The sequence below is a fragment of the Mustelus asterias genome, chromosome 17 (assembly GCF_964213995.1).
Source record: "Mustelus asterias chromosome 17, sMusAst1.hap1.1, whole genome shotgun sequence".
Lineage (NCBI taxonomy): Eukaryota > Metazoa > Chordata > Chondrichthyes > Carcharhiniformes > Triakidae > Mustelus > Mustelus asterias.
The window spans coordinates 81,247,218-81,266,681 of record NC_135817.1 but is presented as its reverse complement, the minus strand read 5'-3'; the positions used below and the strand labels follow the sequence as shown (position 1 = coordinate 81,266,681).

At 45.0% G+C, this 19,464-nt stretch overlaps 1 pseudogene; it reads left to right on the top strand.

Annotated features, from left to right (window-relative positions):
- The first annotated feature begins 5,219 nt into the window (after positions 1–5,219).
- LOC144506699 (U2 spliceosomal RNA) lies at positions 5,220–5,349 on the top strand (annotated as a pseudogene).
- Positions 5,350–19,464: the final 14,115 nt, after the last annotated feature.

Genomic DNA, 19,464 nt, shown 5'->3' with positions numbered 1-19,464 from the left:
GAATTAGGAGCCACTCTGAGGGGAGAGAGATGAGGAGAATGTCTACCTCTCAGAATGTTGTGTGGCTGTGGAACTCTCTGCCTCAGAAGGCAGTGGAGTTGGGGGTCATTGAATATTTTTCAGATAGAAGTAGATAGATTATTGCTCGGAAAGTGAATCAAAGGGGTTGATGGGAATGAGGAACTTGAAGCACAAACAGATAGTCATAATCTGATAGATTGGTGGAGCAGGCTTGAGGGGCCAAATGGCTTTCTTCTGCTCCTATTTCATATGTCTGCATTCCATCAAAACCTCAATATTTGAACATCCCAATCAAATCTTCCCTTAACCTCCTCAGCTCTCAGGAACCAATCCCAAATTCTCTAAATAATTGATCGTCACACTGTTGTTCGTGGGGATTTACTGTGTACAGATTAGCTGCCATATTTCCTCACTAATAACAGTGACTACACAACAAGAAATACTTAGTTGGTGTTAAGCATTTTGGGATGTCCACATAATAAACTCAGAAAGGCATCGTATGAATGGAAGTCTTTCTGTCTCCTTAAGTACAATTTCTAATGGTTACCGCCATTAGGGTCATGAATAAGTATCCTGACAAAACTCTGGGAGGGATATTTCAGCCCTTCCTGTTGGAAGAATCTTCCGGTTCTGGTGAAGGTGCTGCCCTCCCCACCCCCTGCCCCCCCAAACCCCCCACTTCCACCCCCAGCCCCCGAGGTGGATTCCCCAGTGAACCATGTGAACCATGCAAAACACTTCAGTGGGACCAACAGATCCTGCCACCGGCTGACATCAAGCCGCCTCAGCCATGGGAAAACATGTCGCCTGGCTGGGGGGAGGAGGGGGTCAGGTGGTAGGGGGGTGGAGGGTGGGGGTTGGGTGGGGGGCAGTCAGAAAATCCTGGCCCCTGTCTCTCAGCATCAAGCTGTCTTTGGCTCATATGGCTTTCGCTATACAATGTATTCAGATCTTTGGCAGCCAATAATTTTTCCTGCGTGGTTAATCTTCAAGTCAGGGAGGGCTAGTGGTGCAGTGGTAGTGTCCCTGTCTCTGGGCCAGAAGCTCCGCATTCCAACTCCCATGCAGGTGCATTCCTAATGTGGCCAAACATGTTGACTATCAGCCTGTGTATCCTTCAAATACACCTGTTAGCATGCAGTAAAGAGGAGAATTTCCTGGTCAGTCACAGTGCAGAAGGCCATAGCAAACCACTGCAGCACTTTGCCAAGCATCATCATGGACCAATCCAATAGAAGTACATGGCCGCCAATGTTCTCCTGGGGAATGATACCTGAAGGAGGAGGAATCCTCTTGTCATTGTCTCTTTGTGAATAGGCATCAGCTCAGAAGCTGTGTCCTGGAGTTTTTGACTTGGGAAACTCTACTGGTGGAAGAATGATGGCACAGACAACTCACCCAATCATGCCATGGACTGCAGACTTCCTGTCTCCTCCCAAGACTCTTCCATTCCCTGACAAAGAAAAGCTCTGAAAATGGACAACAGGTTTGTTGAAATATTGTTGGAGCAAACTCGGATGGAATGAGAACAGAAAATACTGGGAAAACTCAGCAACTCTGGTAGTACCTGTGGACAGAGAAACAGCTGACGTTTCGCGTCTCTATGACTCTCCTTCAGTCTTACAGAGCTGCGTCATGTTAGAGACTTCAGGATTGGCTTTTTCAGAGTCTCCAGACTGGATTGAGCTCACCAAAACTCCCCATCACTGTGTTCTCTTCCCTCAATAATCAGAGCTATGGAATCCAAGTGGGTAGGTAGAGTCAAGGTGCAGATCAGCTACAATCCAACAATGGTTATACATTCCTGTTCCTATGTTTTTTAATTCATTCATGGGACATGGGCATCACTAGCTGGCCAGCATTTATTGCCCATCCCTAGTGTCCTTTGGGAGGGCAGTTGAGAGTCAACCACATTGCTGTGGCACTGAAGTCACATGTAGGCCAGACCAGGTAAGGACGGCAGATTTCCTTCCCTAAAAGACATTAGTGAACCAGATGGGTTTTTCCGACAATCAACAATGGTCATCGTTAGATTCTTAATTTCGGATTTTTTAAATTGAATTCAAATTCCACCACCTGCTGTGGCGGGATTCGAACCCAGGTCCCTCAGAACATTAGTTGAGTTTCTGGATTAATAGCCCAGCAATAATGGCACGAGGCCAACGCCTCCCCTCATGTTTCATGATGTGATGGGGGCCAGTTGAGATGCAGGCAGAAGAGGCTACACCACCTGGAACCCCCAGCTGAAAAATATGGAGTGGAAAACCAGCCCAAATGTATTTCATCCTATTTAATGTTCTCCAGTACGGAAACCTGTTAAAAGTCCACCTCTGGTCCACCTCGAATGTGAGGACCTTTGTCTCTTGGACTTCATTTTAACTGGTTGTATGTGGTTGGCTTACTTAGCAGCTCAGCAGTACATGAAAATCTAGAGCAGAATGATTCGGGCGTAAACTGGATATTATATCAATCTCATTCAACAGGCAGTCATGCACTTAGATATCAAAGCAGCTTTTCATTTTACTCTAAACTAATAAAATCAAGCAATTGTAGTTCCTATAATTGACTGCTAATAACCCAGTAATATTGTTCTAAATTAACACACTGATGATGTTCCAAATGGGAAAGCCATAAATGCAGAATTGCCATAAGCATTTCAATAATATTACCAGATGATAATCCTCATTTGGAATTTAAAAAATGCCTGTGATCAGAAAATACAAAACTGCCGTCGCATCTCATGGTCTGTTAACAATACAAACAGTAAGAGTTTTAACAACACCAGGTTAAAGTCCAACAGGTTTATTTGGTAGCAAATGCCATTAGCTTTCGGAGCGCTGCTCCTTCGTCAGATGGAGTGGATATTTGCTCTCAAACAGGGCATACAGAGACACCTGTTATGCCCTGTTTGAGAGCAGATATCCACTCCACCTGACGAAGGAGCAGCGCTCCAAAAGCTAATGGCGTTTGCTACCAAATAAACCTGTTGGGCTTTAACCTGGTGTTGTTAAAACTCTTACTGTGTTTACCCCAGTCCAACGCCGGCATCTCCACATCATCAACAATATAAACACCAGACACTTTGGTATGAGCATGTCCTTTGACAAAAAGAATTTAAAAATTAAACTGACTGAGTAACACTGAGGTGAGAAACTCTCTACTCGTTGTGATAAGAGATGTATATTTTTTATATTTTTGTGATTATGTTTTCTGTGTCTTTAAAGGCAACTGGGTGTTTGGGAATGGTAGCCTGTGCTTAACCCTCTCTCCACTCACATTGTCTGTACCTTTAAGGCTTGATTACCTGTAAAGACTCGCATTCCAACCATTATCTTGTAAATTGAGTTTGTGTCTTTATATGCCCTGTTTGTGAACACAACTCCCAATCACCTGATGAAGGAGCAGCGCTCCAAAAGCTTGTGGCTTGTGCTACCAAATAAACCTGTTGGACTTTAACCCGGTGTTGTGAGACTTCTTACTGTGTTTGGGAATGACCAGGGTTTAATAAGCAGGGAAGAGGTTACTAGAGACAGGTTGTCTGTGAGGTCTAAGAGGTGAAAGGTTAAAGGTGTGAGGTTTGTAATGAGAGGTTGTGGTAGGTTTGAGTAACATGTAAATAGGTTGAATCTAAAATTTGCATTGTGAGATAAGTTGCTGAATTTCAAAATGGGAGTTGAGAGGTGACAAGGAACATTTAAATCTTACAGGGGTTCCGTGAGTAAACAATTTCACAGTAACTTCATTGCAGTGTTAATGTAAGCCTTGTGATTAATAAATAAACTTCATTTTAAATAAGGGAAGGTACATTGAATTTTATTGACCCGAAAGCCGAAGCAAAATGGAAAACATGAAAGATTTTTTTTGAATTTGGAGAGTTTGAGTTCAAAGAGTTGCTTGAGGATGCTAGAACTGAAGTGGAAAGGGGACAAAGTTATTCAAGCAAAGGGATGTTTAACAGAGGGAGTGGCTGAAGGGGAAAGACCTGAAGCCCAGCGGCTTTGTGCAGGACGCTGATAAGCGGTGAACATTTTTGAATTGGAGGCAGCTACCCAGTGTTAAGTCAGAAGAGTCCTTGTTTGAGGAAACAGTTTGTTTCTGAACTGCCTTTTGGAACTCCATATCAGGGTTGAAGTGCCTGAGAAGGTGTGCCTTTATTAAAGTTACAGCAATTCCTTGAATTGAGTAATATTTGCAGGAATCATATGATTAAAAATCTATAAGGGGTTGTTACCAAAACCATATTTTAATTGCGTACTTCTGAACAAGAATGCTTTTTGCGGGGGTTGTTCCACAGGACTATTTTAACCTTGTGCGCTTCTTTTTCCTTTTTAGTGAGTCATTTAATTTTTTTAAATTCTAAAGGTGTTACTGGAATTCTGTACTTTCCTCCTCATGTTCTCAATTAAAAACAGGTTCATGATAAGTCAGACAGATTTCACTCTGGGGTCTGGCCTGCTGAGCAATAACATCAGCTGTGTTTATAACACCGCACAAAGTAATTCTGTCTGTCACATCTTGGGAGAAGGTACATGTGTAGAAACTGGTGTGAATTTTGCCCACTTTACAGGCATAAGCTGAGTGCATCACACACCAATTTCAACCCCAATCTGCAGAAGGCCCAGAGCTATCCCCATAATGGTCATCTCAGTATTTTGAGACACTCATTTGTAACCTCCAAACTCTAACACAGTAATCTACTTTGCTTCAACTGATGGGGGTTAGATTACAGTTTGAATTATTTTGATTGCAAACATTAAATATCTTTAATGTAACAGCAAATGAGATATAACAGGGATTTTTTTTAAAGAGACTAACACCTCTCATAAGAGGTAGTTAACTTCACAGCACCGTAGCTACATAAATCGTTCATTGTGTCCCTCTGCTGAATGCTAATTTGAAATATCGAATTGGCTGCACACAACTGTGAATTGGTATTCACATGCTATTCGCCAACATTTGTTGACAAACTTCAAGATCACTGCGCAAAAGGATCAAGTTTCTGGATGTATCCACTGTCAAATCCCTCACAAACAGAACATTACCACAATGCATCATCAGTGGTTTGTTCCCTGGCGTGAGGCAGATTGTGTTTACAAGTCAGTCTGAGCATAATGTTGGATCAACTTCATTATGTAAAGCAGGAGCCCTATGCTGGTTTCAGAATCCTTTTGGAGAACTGGCGATGAAAAAGAGCAGCTATTGCTTCTCAGCCTTTTGGCTAAGATCAAGTGTAGTATCGGATCTGCACTTGGTTGGGGTCATGAGGTTACACTGAGGCTTCATATGTTTCATATGAAGCAATTTTTAAAAGCGGCATCTCGGCCTTTTGGCTAAGATGCAAATGAGCCCAAGTCTTGGAGGAGGAACCTCCCCCTTCTCCAATCAGCTTGGCTCATGTAGATCGGGCCCAGGACAGGGTGGTTTAGTCGCCCGCCCTGTCTTGTCAGCCTGGATCGGAAATGTCTCAACTTGTTGAGACTCTGAATTGGATTTGATTTGATTGAATTGGAAAAGTATTTAAAAAAAGCTATTGCTTCTCGGCCTTTTGGCTGGGATCAAGTGTAGTATGGATCGCCTGCACTTGGTTGAGGTCATTGGGTTGCGCTGGGGCTTCATGTGTTTCATATGAAGCAATTTTTAAAAGCGGCATCTCGGCCTTTTGGCTAAGATGCAAATGAGCTCAAGTCTTGGAGGAGGATCCTCCCCCTTCTCCAATCAGCTTGACTCATGTAGATCAGGCCCAGGACAGGGTGGTTTGGTCTCCCGTCCTGTCTTGTCAGCCTGGATCTGAAATATCTCAACTTGTTGAGACTCTGAATTGGATTTGATTTGATTGAATTGGAAAAGTATTTTTTAAAAAATTCCGCTTCTCGGCCTTTTGGCTAAGATCAAGTGTAGTATGGTCGGCAGCCCATGGTCGGCCGCACTTGGTCGAGGTCATTGGGTTACGCTGAAGCTTCATATGTTTCATATGAAGCAATTTTTAAAAGCGGCCTCTTGGCCTTTTGGCTAAGATGCAAATGAGCTCAAGTCTTGGAGGAGGAACCTCCCCCTTCTCCAATCAGCTTGGCTCATGTAGATCAGGCCCAGGACAGGGTGGTTTGGTCGCTCGCCCTGTCTTGTCAGCCTGGATCTGAAATGTCTCAACTTGTTGAGACTCTGAATTGGATTTGATTTGATTGAATTGGAAAAGTATTTTTAAAAAAATTCAAACTGTGGCTACTCTTGTCATCCCTGTGATGGCCGAACCAGCGGTCTACATAAGAATCATAAGAAGTAGGAGCAGGATAGGCCGTTCAGCCCCTCGGGCCTGCTCCGCCATTTAATACGATCATGGCTGATCTCATCCCAGCCTCATCTCCACTTCCCTGTCCATTCACCCTAGCCCCTCAAACCCTTACTAATTAAAAATCTGTGCACCACTTCCTCAAATTTACTCAATGTCCCAGCATCCACCACACCCTAGGGTAGTGAATTCCACAGTGTCAGGAGCCTTTGATTTGATTTATTTTTGTCACATGTATTAACATACAGTGAAAAGTATTGTTTCTTGCACGCTATACAGACAAAGCATACCGTTCATAGAGAAGGAAACGAGAGAGAGCAGAATGTAGTGTTACAGTAATAGATAGCGTGTAGAGAAAAATCAACTTAATGCAAGGTAAGTCCATTCAAAAGTCTGACAGCAGCAGGGAAGAAGCTGTTCTTGAGTCGGTTGGTACATGACCTCAGATTTTTGTATCTTTTTCCCGGCGGGAGAAGGTGGAAGAGAGAATGTCTGGGGTGCATGGGGTCCTTAATTATGCTGGCTGCTTTGCCGAGGCAGCGGGAAGTGTAGACAGAGTCAATGGATGGGAGGCTTGTTTGCCTGATGGATTGGGCTACATTCACGGCCTTTTGTAGTTTCTTGCGGTCTTGGGCAGAGCAGGAGCCATACCAAACTGTGACACAACCAGAAAGAATACTTTCTATGGTGCATCTGTAAAGGTTGGTGAGAGTCATATTCGACATGCCAAATTTCCTTAGTCTTCTGAGAAAGTAGAGGCATTGGTGGACTTCCTTAACTGTAGTGTTGACATGACGGGGACCAGGACAGGTTGTTAATGATCTGGGCACCTAAAAACATGTTAGAAGTAATTTCTTCTCATCTCTGTTTTAAATCTGCTACCCCTTATCCTAAAACAATGACTTCTTGTTCTAGATTGCCCCACAAGAGGAAATATCCTCTCCACTTTTACTTTGTCAATCCCCCTTATCATCTTGTACACCTCAATCAGATCTCCTCTCATTCTTCTAAACTACAGGGAATATAATCTCAAATTGCCCAATCTCTCTTCGTAAGACAAACCCCTCATCTCTGGGATTAATCTACTGAATCTCTTCTGAAATTACTTCAACACACCTGCATCCCTCCTCAAGTAAGGGCACCAAAACTGTACACAATTTTCTAAGTGCAGTCTCACTAATGTGTGACGTTAGTGTACCTTTAAGAAATGTTTTTTTAAATCATGTTCCCTGCAGTTGTAAGCAGATCTTTTCAGGTTTATTTTTCCTTATTGTTGCTGGGTTGTCTGGAGAAGTCCTTATTTTGCTACTTCAATGGCTTAAATGGGGCTCTGTTTATTTTTACTCTGGGATCTTTTATGACCACACATTGTGAGAGGGAAGATTGATTGACAAGTCAAAGTCAGGTAGTTCCTCTCCAGGAAAAATCTAAGGATTCATTTTCAGTTTTAGTTTAGAAGAGGGTGGACATCAGACTGAAAACACTGTTTTTCTCTCTCTCTCCCTGGTTTTGGAAATTCTGCTGGTTAGCTGAAAACAAGGCTTCTTGCCTTTGCGGAGTGGAAAATCTGCTGTTGGTGCTTGGCTTGCCGAGAGTCTCTCTCTCCCTGGTGTTTTGGGAAGCCGTTCTGACTTCAAAGCGTTCTGGGTGTATATCGAGAGGGCTGCTAGAGGTTACAGGACTGGGAAGTCAGTGTTTCAATTCTCCAACCAAAGAACTGAAGCTGTTCTGATTCCAAGATTGTATGTGTGTGCCTGAAGAGAATTGCAGCGTTCAACCAAATCCAGTATCATGTAAGCATTAGTCTTTGCTGTGTTAAACCTGTGGCAAAGATTTTGTTTATGAGATTCATTTCATTGGAATAGTATTTAGCTGGAAAGGTTGATATTATATCATGATTGCTTTTTTTCTTCTTTGCAATTGATAAAAGGTTATTGCTAATTTTCTTTCCACACATGTTAACTGCATTCTTAAATAAACTTTGTTTGATAAAGGCTCCCCAGTGGGTCGTTTGAATCATACCTGAAGTGAAATATCTCATGCTCACCCTGAGGCAAGTTCAAAGCTTATGATCCAGGCAGACTTCACAAAACACTTTGGAGTTTCTGACCTGAATTATAACAGATGCTTTAAGGGAACTGCAAAAGACCAAGCAGATGAGAGGGAAAAATATTCCCTCCTGCCTTCACAATACTAATGTGAGCAATACCTATCATATCTTGAGCCCACCCTCAGCATCTTCCTTGGACTATCAACATCATCAACACCTACCCCCACCCCCACCCCCCACTCCCCCCACCCCCACCACCCCAACACCTACCCCCACAGGGCAGAGTTGACAGTCAAATCTGGTGAGTTGACCCATCCATATTTGCCATAGTCCATGAGAGGCCATAGGCATTCCCTCTGCTCATTGCCACCCTGCATTCCCCCCTCTGCCCATTTTCTGGTGTTGTCCACACATCCAATCTCTTCTCTGACCTGGCTTGTTCTGTCCTGATGTTTCTCCTTTGATTATTGCCAACAGCAGACACCCACCTTACCTTCACCAGCGTCCGTGCTTTCTCAATTGCCACTGGAGGCAATGGGTCCAAATTTAAGTTTATTTTATTTAGTTATTCATTTATTATTGTCACAAGTAGGCTTACATTAACACTGCAATGAAGTTACTATGAACATCTCCTAGTCGCCGCACTCCAGCGCCTGTTTGGGTCCACTGAGGGAGAATTTAGCATGGCCAATGCATCTAACCAGCACATCTTTTGGACAGTGGGAGGAAACCGGAGCACCCGGAGGAAACCCACACAAACACGGGGAGAACGTACAAACTCCACACTGGCAGTGACCCAAGCCGGGAATCGAACCCGGGTCCCTTGGACTGTGAGGCAGCAGCGCTAACCACTGTGCCACCATAACGCCCATTTGACCCCTGACATCAGACGAAGTGGACTCTGAGGGCTTGACAGGGGTCAGTAACTCACTGGCATTGGAAAAAAATGAGATCTGATGCCACATTTTGGGTCAGTCTCAGGCTGTGGCTTTGGGCATGCATTTGTAGATGCATTGAATATCTTGGGCATCGAAATAGACGTAAATGATGTTCCAACCCTTCATTACCAGTTGCCAGGCACACAATCTGAGAGCATTCTCAAAACAATGTGTTGCGCAATATATGAATCCTTTGCTTAGATGTCTTATCACTAACGGAAAGCTATTCAATGCACTCATGGGTTATGCTGAACACAATGGAAATGCAATTGGTCTTTGCTTGTGGTGGGCGGCACGGTGGCACAGTGGTTAACACTGCTGCCTCACGGTGCCAGGGACCTGAGTTCAATTCCCGGCTTTGGTCACTCCCTGTGCAGAGTCTGCACGTCCTCCCCGTGTCTGCGTGGGTTTCCTCCAAGTGCTCCGGTTTCCTTCCACAGTCTGAAAGACAAGTTTGTTCGATGCTGCTGACAAGGACTAGGTTCAGCCCCAATTTCTCAGCAAACAGCAGTGGATCGCCAGCAATTAGCATCATCACTATTGATCATCCACTCTACATGCGGCAAGCTGAGGGATAGACTGTAAGGGGAAGCATTGCTTGTACAATCACCTGAGCCTGGAATATAAGCCTCTGTATATTTCCCACTCACAGAATATTCTGTTCACTGTCATTCCCTGGATGAGTCTTCCAAAAGGTCATGAATTCACACAACTCAGCACATACCACTCAATTTAGCTCATGGAAAGGTTGTGAGTGAGATTGGGGGTTGGGGCACAGCGTCAGGTGGGTGATGGTGGTGGTGGGTGCAGGAGGAGAGAGAGAGAGAGAAAATGAATGAATGGGAGAAAGACAAAAATAAACTCTAATTGAAAAAGATCAAATTGCAAGTAGCATTCAGCATTCACACCACACAAGTGCCTGGCAATGACCATCTCCAACAGAAAATCTAACCATCTCACCCGGCACATAGCCACATTGCCATTGACCCATCATCCATATCTGAGGAAATACCATTGGCATGGAACTTAGCAGCCATAGAAAAACTATGGCTACAAAAGCAGGTGTGAAACTGGGAACTTTCACTTCCTGACTCAAAGAACAAAGAACAAGGAACAGGGCCTTTGGCCCTCCAATCCTGCACCAACCATGCTGCCCGACTTAACTAAAAACCCCTACCCTTCTGGTGACCATATCCCTCTATTTTCATCTTATTCATGTATTTGTCAAGACACCCCTTAAAAGTCACTACCGTATCCACTTCCACTACCTCCCTCGGCAGCGAGTTCCAGGCACCCACCACCCTCTGTGTAAAAAATCTGCCTCGTACTTCTCCCTTAAAACTTGCCCCTCGCACCTTAAACCTATGCCCCCTAGTAATTGACTCTTCCACCCTGGGAAAAAGCTTCTGACCATCCACTCTGTCCATGCCTCTCATAATCTTGTAAACTTCTATCAGGTCACCCCTCAACCTCCATCATTCCAGTGAGAACAAATCAAGTTTCTCCAACTTCTCCTCATACCTAATGCTCTCCATACCAGGCAACATCCTGGTAAATATTTTCTGTACCCTCTCCAAAGTCTCCTTCTGGTAGTGTGGCGACCAGAATTGAACACTATATTCCAAGTGCGGCCTAACTAAGGTTCTATAAAGCTGCAACATGACTTGCCAATTTTTAAACTCAATGCCCTGGCCGATGAAGGCAAGCATGTCGTATGCCTTCTTGACTACCTTCTCCACCTGCATTGCCACTTTCAGTGACCTGTGTACCTGTACAATCAGATCCCTCTGCTTATCAATACTCTTAAGGATTCTGCCATTTATTGTATATTTCCTATCTATATTAGACCTTCCAAAATGCATTACCTCACATTTGTCCGGATTAAACTCCATCTGCCATCTCTCCGCCCAAGTCTCCAACCGATCTATTTCCTGCTGTATCCTCTGATGGTCCTCATCGCTATCCGCAAATCCACCAACCTTTGTGTCGTCCGCAAACTAACTAATCAAACCAGTTACATTTTCCTCCAAATCATTTATATGTATTACAAACAGCAAAGGTCCCAGCACTGATCCCTGAGGAACGCCACTTGTCACAGCCCTCCATTCAGAAACGCACTCTTCCACTGCTACCTTCTGTCTTCTTTGACCGAGCCAGTTTTGTATCCATCTTGCCAGCTCACCTCTGATCCCATGCGACTTCACCTTCTGCACCAGTCTGCCATGAGGGACCTTGTCAAAGGCCTTACTGAAGTCCATGCAGACAACATCCACTGCCCTACCCTCATCAATCATCTTCGTCACTTCCTCAAAAAACTCAATCAAGTTAGTGAGACACGACGTTCCCTTCACAAAATCATGTTGCCTCTCGCTAATATGTCTACTTATTTCCAAGTGGGAATAAATCCTGTCTCGAAGAATCCTCTCCAATAATTTCCCTACCACTGATGAAAGGCTCACTGGCCTGTAATTACCTGGATTCTTCTTGCTCCCCTTCTTAAACAAAGGAACAACATTGGCTGTTCTCCAATCTTCTGGGACCTCTTTATAAATTCTGTTTGTGAACAGAATTCCCACTCACCTGAAGAAGGGGCTTAGAGCCTCGAAAGCTTGTGTGGCTTTTGCTACCAAATAAACCTGTTGGACTTTAACCTGGTGCTGTTAAACTTCTTACTGTGTTTACCCCAGTCCAACGCCGGCATCTCCACATCATGACCTCTCCTGTAGCCAGTGAGGATACAAAGATTTCTCTCAAGGCCCCAGCAATTTCCTCCCTTGCCTCCCTCAGTATTCTGGGGTATATCCCATCAGACCCTGGGGACTTGTCTACCTTCATGTTTCTCAAGAACACCAATACCTCCTCCTTTTTGATCTCAACATCACTCAAACTATCCACACACCCTTCCCCAGACTCATCATCCACAAAGTCCTTCTCTTTGGTGAATACTGACGCAAAGTACCTCGCCCATTTCCTCTGGTTCCACAAATAGATTCCCTCCCTTGTCCTTGAGTTGGTCAACCCTCGCCCTGGCTACCCTCTTGCTCTTTATATATGTATAAAAAGCCTTGGGATTTTCCTTAATCCTGCTGGCCAATGCTTTTTCATGACTCCTTTTAGCCTTTCTTACTCCTTGCTTAAGTTTTTTTCTTCTTTCCTTGTACTCCACACTTGCTTCCTGTGTTCCCAGCCTCCTAGCTTTGACAAATGCTTCCTTTTTCTCTTTGACTGGGCTCACAATATCCCTTGTTATCCAAGGTTCCCAAAACTTGCCATACTCATCCTTCATCCTTACAGAAATGTGCCGGTGCTGAATCCTTATCAACTTACACTTGAAAGCCTCCCACATGCCCTCATGACTCCCTAAAGCGTGTCTGCTAAGTACAAGGCCCAGCTCAGGAGTGTGATGGAATATTCCTCACATTGCAGCTCCAATATTTACAAAGATCAACACCGCCCAGGACAAAGGAGCCCACTTGATCGGCACCCCATCCACCACATTGAACATTCACTCCCTCTACCCCTGGCACACCGTGGCAGATGTACTGCAGCAACTCACCAAGGCTCCCTCAACAGCAGCTTCCAAACCCACGACCTCTACCATCTAGAAAATCATGTTGCAGCTCCATAAAACTTTGGTTAGGCCGCAGTATTGCCTGCAGTTCCGGTCACCACATTATCAGAAGGACGTGGAAGCTTTGGAGAGAGTGCAAAGAAGGTTCACCAGGATGTTGCCTGGTCTCAAGTGTGTTGACTATGAGGAGAGGTTGAATAACCTAGGATTGTTTTCACTGGAAAAACAGAGGTTGAGAGGAGACCTGATAAAGATCTACAAAATTATGAGAGGCACAGACAGTCAGAGGCTTTTTTCAAGGGTGCAAGTGTCAATTACAAGGGGGCACAGGTTCAAGGTGAGAGGGGGATAGTTTAAGGGAGGTTTTTCACGCAGAGACTGGTGGGTGCCTGGAACGCACTGCCAGAGGAGGTGGTGGAAGCAGGCACAAAAGAGGCATCTGGGTGGGTACATGAATAGGGAGGAAATAGAGGGATACGGACCAAGTAAGGGTACAAGGTTTTTTTTAGTTTAGTTCGGGCATCATGATTGGCGTGGGCTTGAAGGGCCTATTCCTGTGCTGTGCTTTTCTTTGTTCTTTTTTGTTCCAGAAGGACAAAGGCAGCAGGACACACGGGAATGTGACCTGCAAGTTCTCTTCCAGGTCACACACCAGCCTTCGGTCATTACACTACTGCTGCGTCTAAATTCTGGACTTCACTTCATAACAGCACCGTGTGTTCACCTACACCATATTGACTGCAACCGTTCATGATGACAGCTCACCATCACCTTCTCAAGAGCAATTAGGATTGAGCAATAAATGCTGGTCGAGCCAGTGACATTCATATCTCATGAAGAAATACTTCAAAAAAAAGTAATAAAGGAAAAGAGAGGAGTAATTTGAAGATTGTGATCCAAATCTCTGCTTTCAAGTGACAATTGTAGAAAATGCTGAAGCATTGATGTCCTTTTTTTGATAGTATTTAAATACCTCTTGTTTCTTTGCCATTCTCAGGTTGTATTCTAACATCTGACAGGTTCTTTATTAAAATCTAATATTCAGTCATTCTAATTTTGGATCCTACGCCTTAACAATGCAATCAGATTGACAGCATCAAACTTCATTCACACCAAACATCTCCATGAGTATAATAGCAAGCACTTGAAATATGATTTGTGAGTTATGTGAAGGAGTCCTTCAGCAGCAGTTCCTTCACCTCCAGAACATGGATTGGAATAAGGAGAGAGAGATGATTAAAAAAAAACCACATGAAATGAAATGACTTTGGAACAGTTTCAATCAGGTTCCTGATGGGCCTTTGTTCACTGTCTCTCTGGCATGGCGGCACGGTGGCACAGTGGTTAGCACTGCTGCCTCACAGCGCCAGGGACCCAGATTCAATTCCCGGCTTGGGTCACTGTCTGTGCAGAGTTTGTACATTCTCCCTGTGTCTGCATGGGTTTCCTCCGGGTGCTCCAGTTTCCTCCCACGGTCCGAAAGACGTGCTGGTTAGGTACATTGGCCATGCTAAATTCTCCCTCAGTGTACCCAAACAGGCGCCTGAGTGTGGCGACTAGGGGGGATTTTCACAGTAACTTCATTGCAGTGTTAATGTAAACCTACTTGTGACACTAATAAATAAACTTTAAACTTATTTCAACACTCATGGCACAAAGTGGGAGATTACTACACTGTAAGTTAAAAAATGTTTTAAAAAATATTTATTAGTCACAAATAAACTTAGATTAACACTGCAATGAAGTTACTGTGAAAATCCCCTAGTTGTCACACTCGGCATGTGTTGGGTACAATGAGGCAGAATTTAGCATGGCCAATGCACCTAACCCACACATCTTTTGGATTGTGGGAGGAAACCGGAGCACCCGGAGGAAGCCCACCCAGACATGGGGAGAACGTGCAAACTCCACACAGACAGTGATTCAAGCTGGGAATTGAACCCGGGTCCCTGGCACCTTGGGGCAGCAGTGCTAACCACTGTGCTACTGTGGTAGGGGGTAAAATAAAACCAACAAATATAAGGCAATGGTTTGCTGTCCAATGAAATTAAAGGCAGACCAGCGCACAAGGGAAGAAAAGCGAAAAACTCACATCTCACTGCGACGATACTGTGCCTTTAAGAAATGTGTTTGTGTCATGTTTCTTGTGAGGGGACTGTTCTGTACTTCAGCTCTGGTTACGGTGCTGAATGTCTACAACTGGCAGCCAAATGATGAGCATGCAGAAGAGTCATTGCTCCTAATTACTGGGGTGTTTGTTTCAATCTGAGTTAACGTGGTTTTGTTGGTTTTTTGTCCCTATGGGGTTTCAGGGCAGGATTTAATTAGGTTGATTGATAAGAAGATTCATTTGAATGGGTGGAGCTAGGCTTACAGAGAAACAAGCAGGCAGTAACAGTGTGGAGCTTGCACATTCTCCCCGTGTCTGCGTGGGTTTCCTCTGGGTGCTCCAGTTTCCTCCCACAGTCCAAAGATGTGCGGGTTAGGTGGACTGACCACACTTTATTGTTCCTTTGTGGCCCAAGATGTGTAGGTTAGGGGGATTAGCAGGGTAGATATGTAGCGTTACAAGGAAAGGGGTGGGGTGGGATGCTCGGTCAGAGAGTCGGTGCAGACTCTGCACGTGGGGATTCTATTCTACTCTATCCTTAGAAACTTGCAGCATGGAGGCCATTCTGCCCATTTTGTCTCCACTGTCTGACCAGTATCCATTCAGCCTAACCCCACTTTCCATCTTTTCCATCTGTAGATTATAGTACCCGAAGAGCATATCCAATGTGGTTATTTTTAATATTTGAGGATTCCTGCCTCTATCACTCTTTCAGCTGGCGCATTCTACATTCCCAGCATCCTTTGGTTGAAAAAAACCTCCATCAAATTTCCTTATCCTGTTCCCCCTTTATGGGCCCCTCAACCTAGGGGAATAAAGATTGGAAATTATTTATCTACACCCCTCAATTTGATACACTTCAATTCAATCTCTTCCCAGCCTCTTTTATTCCAAAGAAGTCAATCATAGTCAGTCCAAACCTTCCTTCTGGATAAAAAATCTCCAAACCCGCCGACATCCTTTTAAATCTCCTCTGTATGGATGATGAGCGGCACGGTGGCACAGTGGTCAGCACTGCTGCCTCACAGCGCCAGGGACCTGGGTTTGATTCTCAGCTTGGGTCACTGTCTGTGTGGTGTTTGTACGTTCTCCCCGTGTCTGCGAGGGTTTCCTCGGGGTGCTCTGGTTTCTTCCCACAGCCCAAAGATGTGCGGATTAGGTGGATTGGACAGGCTAAATTGCCTTCTGGTATCAGGGGGACTAGCTAGAGTAAATGTATGAGGTTATGGAGATAGGGCCTGGGTGGAATTGTGGTCGGTACAGACTTGATGGGCTGAATGGCCTCCTTCTGCACTGTCGGATTCTTTGATTCTCTATTGCAATTATATATTTCCTATAGTACAGTGACCAAAAGTGCACCCAGTACACCGGTTGTGGCCTTATTAGTGTGTTTGCACTCCAAGCAGAACCTCACAGCTTTTGAATTCTACACCTCAGGAATAAAGGCAAGCATCCTTTTTACCTTTGTCACCATTTTGTCCACCTTTGCATCCAGCTTCAAGGATCCGTAGACATGCATTCCAAGGCCCCTCTGCTCCTCTGCACTTCTTAGTATTTTACCATTTATTGTGTATCACCCTTGCCTGGTTAGTCTTCCCCTAACGGATTACCTTACATTTATCTATCTTGAAGTCCATTTGTCGCTGTTCTGTGCACCTGACTAGTCCATTGATAGCCTCTTGCAGTTTGCAGCTTTCTCCTGTTATCAAATACACAGCCATCATCTGCAGACTTCTTAATCACTCCCCCTTCATTCAAGGCTATATATTGCAAAGAGCAAGAGACCAATGACTGAAACAGCCTTCCAGTCCCAAAAACGCCCATCGGCCATTCTTGCCTCTCACTGACTGCCACTGAGTCAATTTTGGATACAAGTTTAGTCAATTTTTTTTATGTGAACGCAACTTCAATCTAGAACGTGCTGCCTGAGAGGGTGGCGGGAGCAAATGCAACAGTAATTATTAAGAAGGGAAACATAAATTGGCAAATTGCCAGGCCTCTGGGGAAAAATAGAGAAATGGGGTGAGACAGCGCATTCAAAGAGCCAGAAGGCACAATGGGTCGAATGGCCTCCTCCTGTGCTGCAACATTCTATAATTCTATTTCCTTGCAGCTCAAGATCTCTTGACATGCTCAACAGCGAAAACAAAATCCCTCCTTGACAGGAGAAAAACCATGTACAGAATCTGAACTGGATTTCCAACCATGCTTTTTTTTTTGAAGATTATATTGTTCCAACTTTTAGAAGCAGCTTGAACCTGACCACAAGTTCGTCCCCTAAAATGTGCTCAGTCCTATCAGAGGGGCCTCTTGCCCTAACCCTCACACACGTGTGGCAATGCGTGCCACCACCCACAGTACTAACCTGTTATTCCCATCACAGCTGCCGTCTGACCCTTCTTATGAATCTCCAACACACCATGTCTTTTAATTTGGATCTTCAGCAATCTTTTTTCATCTAAAGGTTCGCCATAACATTTATTTTAAATGTGCATTTTCCAGAATACAGGCCTCTCGGGCAAGGCAGGCATTTCAGAAACTACAAAGAGTTGTGAACGTAGCCCAGTCCATCACGCAAACCAGCCTTGCGTCCATTGACTCGGTGTACACTTCCCACTGTCCTGAGACAGTCTGGGCGGCATGGTGGCACAGTGGTTAACACTGCTGCCTCACAGTGCCAGGGACCCGAGTTCGATTCCCAACTTGGGTCACTGTCTGTGTGAAGTTCCTCCCCGTGTCTGCGTGCGTTTCCTCCGGGTGCTCCGGTTTCCTCCCACAGTCCAAAGATGTGCAGGTTAGGTGGATTGGCTATGCTAAATTGTCCCTTAGTGTCAGGGGGACTAGCAGGGTAAATACATGGTGCGATGGGGATAGGGGCTGGGTGGGATTGTAGCTGGTGCAGACCTGATGGCCTCCTTAGAGATTCTATGATTCTATGAAAGCAGCCAGCATAACAAAAGACCCCATGCACCCCAAACATACTCGCCTCCATCTTCTTCTGTTGGGAAAAAGATACAGAAGCCTGAGATCACATAGCAACCGAGTCAAAAACAGCTTCTTCCCTGCAGCCATCAGACCTTTGAATGGACCTACCATATATTAAGCTGGTCTTTCTCTGCACCCCAGCTATGACTCTAACACTATATTCTGCACCCATTCCTTTCCTTCTCTCCAATGTACTCTATGTACAATATGTTTTGTCTGTATGGCACGTAAGAAACAATACTTTTCACTGTATACCAATGCATGTGACAATAATAAACCAAATCAAATCAAATCCCTAGTTTCCTCAGGAAGGTGTCAATGAGCTTTCCACCTGAAGCGAGTTGTTCACATCTTCAGAGGGTAGGTAAGAGCCAATTCATCAGCGTGGGACTGGAGTCACATATAGCCCCAGACTGGGATAAGAAAGGAGGGGTTTCTTTCAGACACGTTGATGAATTTTACAGTCTCTGCTGGTATATTTGAACAGTAAGGAGTCTCACAACACCAGGGTAAAGTCCAGCAGGTTTATTTGGAACCACAAGCTTTCGGAGTGCTGCTCCTTCCTCAGGTGATGAATGAGCAGCGCTCCGAATGCTCCTGCTACTAAATAAACCTGTTGGACTTTAACCTGGTGTGAGACTTCTTACTGTGCCCACCCCAGTCCAATGCCAGCAACTGCACATCATGGTATATTTGAAAGCAGCGAGGGCTTGCAAAATGAAACAGGTACCCTGCTCATTATCTTCCTGCTTACACACACCTATCTGCTATATTACAGTGCATGGGCAATGCGTCAGGCAACTCGTTCTGCCTCCATACGCTCCCCCCCCCCTCTCCTCCCCTCCCCCCAGCCCTTGGGCCTATGGAGGCTTCGAAGTGACCAATTAATGGCCACTTAAGAGCTTCATTCAACCTGATGCTAGAATCTGTGTGGCTGGGGAGGGCGGAGGCAGGGCCAGCAGCCTGGCAGCTTTGGAGTGCCATACCTCCCATGCTAATGGGAGCCTCCAGTGCCAATTAGAGGCAATTACACCCTTCCCCAAGATCCTGCCCCTCTTTGTCCCTACCCTCCTGGCCTCTAAAGCCTGTCCTCCAGCCACCTTCTCTCCCACCCTCACTGCGGCCTGCCAGACAGGCTCGCCAAAAATCCCTAACTGAACTGAAATTCAGGCTCCACTGCTTGACATAACTCCTCAGAGGCTGGCGGCCCTGCACCGGATTCCTTCTATTTCCAAACTTATCTCCACTCCCAAGAGTGCTTCAGGTACACAGTCAGAATCTGGAGTGTCAGCAGCCCTGACAGTCCTCATTCTATACAGGTGCGGCTCCTTGATTGGGCAGGCAATAATTACCTCAATCAGGGAGCTCATACTCAAAGGGGCCACATTATGGGCCTCGTTAAGGTCATTACACCACTTGTTCATCTTTATGGACTGTCTATCGTCCCAGAGGTGGCTACCATTCAATTGCGGAGACGACAGAGATGCCGGCCAATCTGATTGA